Source organism: Silurus aristotelis (genome assembly GCF_946808225.1).
Source record: "Silurus aristotelis genome assembly, chromosome: 23".
In the NCBI taxonomy this organism is placed as follows: Eukaryota; Metazoa; Chordata; class Actinopteri; order Siluriformes; family Siluridae; genus Silurus; species Silurus aristotelis.
Window position 1 is genome coordinate 14,096,686 of NC_139596.1, and position 9,381 is coordinate 14,106,066.

At 40.4% G+C, this 9,381-nt stretch overlaps 1 long non-coding RNA gene across 1 annotated transcript in view; it reads right to left on the reverse strand.

Moving 5' to 3' along the window:
- The window catches only part of LOC310718702, a 22,936-nt gene extending 19,313 nt beyond the window's left edge, over window positions 1-3,623 (reverse strand). Inside the window, exon 1 of the long non-coding RNA XR_014531232.1 lies at window positions 3,342-3,623. This is a non-coding gene — a long non-coding RNA (uncharacterized lncRNA). The remainder of the gene's footprint in view (window positions 1-3,341) is intronic.
- Between the last annotated feature and the right edge of the window lie 5,758 nt (window positions 3,624-9,381).

Consider the following 9,381-nt stretch of genomic DNA (forward strand, 5'->3'; position numbering starts at 1 on the left):
GATACATATATATATATATATATATATATATATATATATATATATATATATATATATATATATATATATATATATATATATATATATATATACTGTACATACATACAATATTTTCACCATGAAGTATTGAGTTACAAACATAGTCCTGTAGATACAACTTATACTACTAAGATTAAAGCATACATTAATAGGATGGTGCGGGCATTGCGTACGTCTCATCAAACTAAGAGCATCCCGCTTTCATTAGTCACCACAGCGTCCCGAATAACTGACACATTTAAACACATCCAAGCATGTTCTGGGCAAATTAAAACACTTCTAATTAATGCTATGCAAAACACAGCCCTAAGTTGATTACCTGATTTATCTTTGTTCTACTTTAGAAGGACAGAGTCAGTCCAGCAATTCATCTTCCACTCACATACTTAAGATTCAGGGTGTGTTTAAATGATTTATGAAAAAAAAAACTAAGTGAATAAATCACCTCACAGCTATTTTCCCTAATGATATTAGAAATGAGTAACTGTACAAATTGCACAAAATATGGGCCTCTATTAACCCGTAGAACCTTTCATTTGACGAGGTCAAGATGTCTATCCATTGGATTTTTTTTTGTATTATTTTGCAAAAACAAAAACATAATTTAAACGAACAAGACATTTGACCTGATTTCCACTAATATATCATGTTGCCTACAATGGCCTTATGAGCAGGGTGAAATATCAGAAAGTGTCAGAAAGAAAACAAACAGCAGGATGTGCTTCATTTGAATCGGAATGCGCAAGCTGTCCGAGCACAAATATGTTACAATTAATTCAATAGGCATATAGTTTATAATTTTATCTTTGGTAAATGGCATTAATATCCATTTCGGGTGTTGCATCCCTTGGGCTCAAGGGAAATAAATGGCTGTACTTTAATATTAGGAGATAAACATAATTTCCCCAGCTAGGTCCGACATTCAGTCACCTGACCGTGAGTGAGCAGCCTACATGCACTAAAACGCTTCGCATCTGTGCGCATATAGGGAGCATAAATAATTCAGAATTAATCCCTGCAGAGAGAAGGATGATGGGAATCGTAAATTATCCATGCACAATGCCTTAACGTGGGCACTCCATGAACCCGTGCTAACTAGTCTGCTTCCTCATTACACACTAGACACACAAGCCTCTTAACCTCTGAATAGTAATTTGGCTTCAGCTGCACAAAATAAATAGAACAGGGAGTGAAAATGTTGCTAGGAGTGGACATTTGTGTGTTTCCTGTATCATCTGTCTAGATCTGTAAACAGCTTTGTAAAACACCTCTGTAAAATGCTTTGTGCTTTATATAGACAGGTCAATATGCAATTGAAAATTGTTGCAAATGATATAGTCTATAAAATATAGTAAGAAAAAAGCTACAGTTAAACATTAAGATTTTAGTAGCTGCAATAAATTGGATACAGCATGTATTGTGTAAAAGGTGTTGTAAAGTGATGGGAAGCAGTACAGTGCACATTAAACAGAAAAGGACGAAAAGAAAAAAAAATCTCATAAATGTACAGAAGTTCGTAAATGATTGCAACATATATGGGTCCCATGATTGCACTAAGAACGTCATTTGTTTAAAAAAGGAAAGTCAGCACTACGCCTACCGATCAAGTAGATGGAACTTGAGTACAACTAAGGAAAGGAGTTCTTGTCCAGGAATAATTTTGAGAGCAAGCCAAAAGCAAGTGTGGACTCCTAAGATTTAGTCTTACGTATAAATCTGCTGGATAATCTTTCGAAGGCAAAGAAGACATCTCCGTTTTTACCTAATACATCTCTTGTTAATAAGGCAGAAACAATAAAAGTAGTTATTACCAGAGACATATACTGTACATGGAGGAATTGGTTCCACATGTTAAAACTGTATATATGTCAGAATGTACAGTGAGGGGACAGGAATCTATCACATTTGTTTTTTCTTATTAATTATACTTTCAATGTATATATCAACTTTTTCCTTTTACACATATAATATAATATAATGTCATGAATTTGTATTCAAAAATGCAAAAAAAGGTGCATATAAATTAATTATAAATTAATTATTTTGCAACATCTTGCCAAGTCAAGAACACTCTTGGGGATCTAGGTGTAACATTGTCAAAATCTTTAATCAGTAATCCATTAATATAAATACAGAGGATTTACCTCAAGATCAGAACGGCAAGATCAAACTTTTGCTAGAAAACATCTAAAAACATGCACAGGATTCGTTGGACTGATGAAAATTAAATACACATAAAAATTTCAGGGAAAAAAGGATGGTGGCAATTTTTTTTTCATGTCTGTATGTACACCAATGTTTCCACTTATGATTAGTTTACATGCACACAGCCATCAATAATGTGCACAGATTTTTGGCAGTGATTTTCTGCTTTTGAAATGGATTAGGAAAGGATGTTATTATGATCCAAAGTATAAAACATCATCTGTCAAGCACGGAGGCTTGGTTTTGATATGGTTATGGTATGGGTCGCTGGTCTTTATTGGCAATGTGACAGCTAATAGAAATAGCGGAAATTCTGAAGTCTATAGAGCTATACTTTTTGTTTTACTCAAATGCAGCTAACCTGATCAGATGGCACTTTACAGTAGAGAGGCACAATGACCCAAAGCAACTTAAGAGCTTTTTAAGGTGAATTAATAAAAAGCTCCACTGGCCTCAGTTCATCTGAACATGCTTTCCCCTGTATGAAGCCAAAACTGGAGCTTGAAAGACCAACAAACAAGCAGCAACTGAAGGCAGCTACAGTAAAAAGGCCTGGCAAAGCATCTTTAGACAGGAAACTCATACTAATACATATACACACCAACACCGGAAGTATAACAAAGCCAAATGTGTCCACCTACATATTTCCCCCCTCTGTATTTATTTTATTTGTGTATCATCAATTTAAAGACGGACTCGTTTACACTGATGAAGATACTTATCCTGATTAAAATTTCGAACACATTAGAAAGAATGCTTGCACAAAATACACATCTGAGACAAGCTGTGAGAAGAGCTTCATGCAAATAAGTAGATATGCTATGTACAGCCAATAACACACCTAATGTGTGGACTGGAAAAACGTCTGAAATAGCTGCACACCTCCTAACTAAAAATTCCAAGGAAAAACGGCAGACTGTATGAAAGCTCTATTAGATGAGACCTGAAGAAGCAATTCTGCTAGAAAGAGACATGAATACTTAACAGATCTCTGATAAAAAGCCTCGGGCAGCATGTGCTGAGTAGTATTTGGAAGGCAAAAATATCCGATTTGGAACCTAGTTCGAAATATACATATCAAAGACATGCACACAGACCCTGAGATTCCTTTCTCATGTACATCATATCTCCATATTTTATTCCAATGACAGGCCCCGCCAGTCCATTCCCCAAAAGACGTTGCTTGTTGCAGAGCGGGGGGTAAAAGACGAACGATCTGCTTAATATGCGCTCTTCCTTTATAATCCAGAAGTTCTATTAGGAGATTAGGAGCGCGGAAAACTGGAGGTAAGACAGAAAGCAGGGCTGCGTGTGCCAGATGGGACAATGCTGTCTTCAGTCAATGCCACGTTCCTACGAGGAGAGAGGACATGAAAGTGCTGCGGCACAGCTGCTTGTAAGATGAAACTGTAATACTTGTTCCACAGTTTACGTGAGTGGCTTAGTTTAAAACTCATACTGTCAAGCGTGTGGAGTGATATTTTGAAGTGTAAACTACAGATCAATACTGTTCACTGATGCCGTTACAGCAAAATAGAGATGCGCCAGATCTCTATGTCGTGTCTTGTTCGTTCTGGCACTCTATTATCCATTATATCAGCAGTGTACCTTTTTAAAAGTTCTCCAAATCAGATTTTCGAACATGCCAGTGACCCAATCAGCAGTGCAACACATTACCCACACACGTATTTGCCTATTAGAGATGTAATGGCAATGCTTCACCTTCTGCTTTTCTGCAGGAGCAAAAGGATTTGTCAAGGGAGCAGGCGACCGGCTTTATTGCTCCGAATTTCATCACAATAAAAGCTTATTGGAGAGGTGGAATAATCGTCGCACCATATAAACGCCTCTCTGTAGATTACATGCTTCTTGCCTAGCTAATCCCGATAATTGATGAACTCCTATACCGATGATTTTCTTCGTATTATTTGTAATTTCGTTTATTAATTAAGAGAAGACTTATTTTGGAACACGAACCAAGTAAACACGATTATGTGCTCGGCAGGGTGAGAGAGAAATAAAAAAGAGAGAGAGAGAGCTTCTCTGTGCATCCTGTCACCGCTCCCTGTGCGAGTGTGGTTTCCGAAAGTGCATTCGAATGTACTCTAAATGGCGCAAAAATATACAGGGGGACACACTTGATCGGATGAGAGTGGAATTGTTATTTGGATTGGTAAATTAAATAAGAGGATGATAAAGGTGTAAATGATTAGGCTCCTTGTTGGAAAGGAGAACTGAGGAGGTTTAGTTCATTGTGTATTTTCTTTATTCTACAACAGTTTTTTTTAAGTTTTTTAATTTTTAGGATTTTAAGATAAGCAGGAATTACAGATTCCTCAGAAAATTAGACCAAAATATATTTTAGCAAACCTTACTTCCCCATTTTGGTGACCCTGTGAGTGTGTTCTTGATCCTGAAGGAGAAGGAGAGGAGAAGAGAAGAGTGAGGTTTTGCGAAATTTGATGTTTTTCTCCTTAGCATGGTTGCAAATAGTAGTTGATTCAAGTTAAATTTCTGAAAGCTTAAACCAGTCTAAATCAAGATATTCGAGCAAGATTTCTTTCCCCACACCAGTGTAATTTGCTGTATGTAAAACCCCAGGAGATTTACAGTGTCTGAAATACTCTACCCATCCCATCTGGCACAGCCACAGCCACTGGGATCATAGTCACTAAGATCACATTTCCCTATATTCTGACAATTTTGACTTGTATCCTCATGAATTTATTCATTGTGCTGCTGCTACATGATTGGCTGACTGGATGACTGCACGAATAAACAGGTGTACAGGTTTCCTGTGAGTTAAACCGATCAAGTAAAGCTTAGTCATACTGTAATTTACCGGAAAGTGAATTCCCTTACAGCAGGGCTTCTTACACTTTTTCAGCTCGTGAGCCACTTTTAAAATAGTCAAGTCAAAAAGATCTAACTACATAAAAAATTTATAAATATATATATACAATCTATATCTTCGATCAGACTCCTAAATGAGCATCTCTCATGGTGGAACTGCATTCGGACTTAATTATCTTCATTTGGGTAAAGGTTGACTCACATAAATAAGTGTATTCACTTAGCTCTCTGGAGTTTTGCTGTAGCATGCATGGTGACGCATGTGTTAGAAGAGAAGACCTCAAACTAATTCCATAGGGAGAATAGATGATAGACAAGCATCTACATTTCTTTTCTGTCAGTAGCACACAAGCTACCCATACTACCTTTGCGATCTACCGGTCAATCAAGATCGACATATTGGGCACCCCTACCTTGCAGTAATGTTAGGTAATTAAAGAAGTGTTTGCAATGCAGATGTGCATAATTTACATTTATTAATCAATAGCATCACTTTGCGATGATCACAATATTAGATCGAGGAAAATACGAATAATTATGTTTACTCTATTATCTGAATTCTCACACTAGCCATCATTTTCATATATTTATAATAAGTGAGTAAACATTAGTTCATTAAAGAATAAAATAAACAATTGTTAGCGTTAAGATAGGTCGCACACAACAATATAGCAGTTATGAGGTATATATTAAAGAATTAACCAGCATTCTGGACATTGTGGTGTTTCATACTTCTTCTTCTTCTTCTTCTTCTTTCGGCTGCTCCCATTAGGGGTCGCCACAGCGGATCATCCGTCTCCATACCACCCTGTCCTCTATATCTGCCTCTTTTACACCAACTACCTGCATGTCTTCCCTCAACACATCCATGAACCTCCTCCTTGGCCTTCCTCTTTTCCTCCTACCCGGTGGCTCCATCTTCAGCATTTTTCTACCAATATAATTCATGTCCCTTCTCTGCACATGTCCAAACCATCTCAATCTCGCCTCCCTCACCTTGTCACCAAAACATCCTACATGTGCTGTCCCTCTAATAAACTCATTTCTAATCTTGTCCATCCTCGTCACTCCCAACGAAAACCTCAACATCTTCAGCTCTGCTACCTCCAGCTCCATCTCCTGTCTTTTACTCAATGCCACTGTCTCTAATCCATACAACATCGCAGGTCTCACCACAGTCCAATAAACTTTCACTTTCATTCTTGCAGATACTCTTCTATTACAAATCACTTCTGTCACTCTTCTCCACCCACTCCACCCTGCCTGCACTCTTTTCTTTACTTCCCTAACACACTCTCCATTACTTTGCACTGTTGACCCCAGGTACCTGAACTCCTCCACCTTCTCCACCTCTTCTCCCTGCAACCGCATCAATCCACTGCCCTCCCTCTCATTCACACACATGTACTCTGTCTTACTCCTACTGACTTTCATTCCCCTTCTCTCCAGCGCATATCTCCACCTCTCCAGGCTCTTCTCAACCTGCTCTCTACTCTCACCACAAATCACAATATCATCTGCAAACATCATAGTCCAGGGAGACTCCTGTCTGACCTCGTCCGTCAACCTGTCCATCACCACTGCAAACAGGAAAGGGCTCAGGGCCGATCCTTGATGCAGTCCAACCTTCACCCTGAACCAGTCTGTTGTACCTACTGCACACTTTACTGCCGTCACACTGTCCTCATACATGTCCTGCACCACCCTCACATACTTCTCTGACACACCTGACTTCCTCATACAATACCACAACTCCTCTCTCGGCACCCTGTCGTACGCTTTCTCTAAATCCACAAATACACAATGCAGCTCCTTCTGTCCTTCTCTATACTCCTCCATCAACATCCTTTAAAGCAAATAAGGCATCTGTGGTGCTCTTCCTCGGCATGAAACCATACTGTTGCTCACAGATGGTCACCTCTTCTCTCAGCCTGGCTTCCACTACTCTTTCCCATAACTTCATGGTGTGACTGATCAACTTAATTCCCCTGTAGTTACTGCAGGTCTGCACATCTCCCTTATGCTTAAAGATCGGTACCAGCACACTCCTTCTCCATTCCTCAGGCATCCTCTCCCCTTCCAGAATCCTGTTAAACAATCTGGTTAAAAACTCCACTGCCATCTCTCCTAAACATCTCCACGCTTCTACCGGTATGTCATCTGGTCCAACCGACTTTCCATTCTTCATCCTCTTAATCGCTGCTCTCACTTCCTCCTTACTAATCCTATCTACATCCTGCTTCACCAACTCCACATCCTCCAACCTTCTCTCTCTCTGATTTTCCTCATTCATCAGCTGCTCAAAATACTCCCTCCATCTTCTCAACACACTCTCCTCACTAGTCAACACATTTCCCTCTCCATCCTTTATTGCTCTAACTTGCAGTACATCCTTCCCAGCTCGGTCCCTCTGCCTGGCCAATCGGTATAAATCCTTTTCTCCTTCCTTAGTGTCCAACCTCTTATACAGTTCCTTATATGCCTTTTCCTTGGCTTTCGCCACATCCCTTTTAACCTGCTGCCGCATCTCCTTGTACTCCTGCCTACTTTTCTCATCACTCTGTCGATCCCACTTCTGTTTTGCCAACCTCTTTCCCCTAATGCTCTCCTGCACTTCCTCATTCCACCATCATGTCTCCTTGTCTTGCTTTCTATATCCAGATGTCACACCAAGTACTTTTCTAGCTGCCTCCCTCATCACTCCTGCAGTAGTTGCCCAATCATCCGGCACCTCTTCACCACCACCAAGCCCCTGTCTGACCTCTTCCCTGAACCTCACACTACACTCTTCCTCCTTCAGTTTCCACCATCTTATTCTTCTTTCAAACCTTACTTTCCTCCTCTTCTTCTTCGCCTCCAAAACCATCCTACAGACCACCATCCGATGCTGTCTAGCTACACTGTCCCCCGCCAACACCTTACAGTCTCCAATCTCCTTCAGGTTGCATCTCCTACACAGAAGATAATCCACCTGTGTGCACCTTCCTCCACTCTTATACGTCACCCTATGATCCTCCTTCTTCTTAAAATACGTGTTCACCACTGCCATTTCCATCCTTTTAGCAAAATCTACCACCATCTGCCCTTCCACATTCCTCTCCTTAAAACCATACCTACCCATCACCTCCTCATCACCTCTGTTCCCTTCACCTACATGCCCATTAAAGTCTGCCCCAATCACCAATCGTTCTTTCCTAGGTACACCATCTACCACTTCATCTAATTCACTCCAGAATCTTTCCTTCTCCTCCATCTCACAGCCAACTTGTGGAGCATAGGCACTGATGACATTTATCATCATTCCTTCAACTTCCACCTTCACGATCATCACCCTATCAGAAACTCTCTTCACCTCCACTACACTCTTACTGTACGCTTCCTTCAGAATCACCCCTACACCATTTCTCTTCCCATCCACACCATGATAAACAGTTTAAACCCACCTCCAATGTTCCTGGCCTTACTTCCTTTCCACTTGGTCTCCTGAACACACAGCATATCTACCTTTCTCTTCTCCATCATATCAGCTACCTCTCTCCCTTTACCCGTCATAGTACCAACATTTAAAGTACCAACCCGAACCTCTACTCTCCTACACTGCTTCTTTTCCTGCCGTCTCCGTAGACGCCTTCCTCCTCTCCTTCTCCTCCTTCGGCCAACAGTAGCCCAATTTCCACCGGTACCCTGTCGGCTAACGATACCTGTGGCGGTCGTTGTTAACCCGGGCCTCGACCGATCCGGTATGAAATTCTCATTTGTGATCCGCATATTTGATTTGGCACATGTTTTACGCTGGATGCCCTTCCTAACGCAACCCTCCCCATTTACCCGGGCTTGGGACTGGCACTAAGAGTACACTGGCTTGTGCCCCCCTAATGGCTGGGTTGTGGTGTTTCATACTACAGCTCTGTTAAATTCTCTAATCTGATTGGTTGCAAGGTTTCCCATAACAGCAGCTCTGTTAGTATTTTCTGTTACATTTCCAACTACAGCTTTTTATTAAAAATGACTTCACATCACCTTAAACAACCCCGATTTTAATTTATTTCTTACAACACCATGTTTTGTTGTGTCTTTTCCCTACAAACTGTCTCCTCACATGTAAATCTATATCTCACTATATCTCAGTGTTTCATATACAGTACAAAATTAGAAATGAAGACATCTTAATTGAACTCCCTTTTTGGGTTTACATTTAACACTGCTTCTACCAGGAGGGCTGAGTGGCTCTAACAAGCATCATTACAGCGTCTGGGTGAGATTCTGGAGGCAGCTGGAATTCAC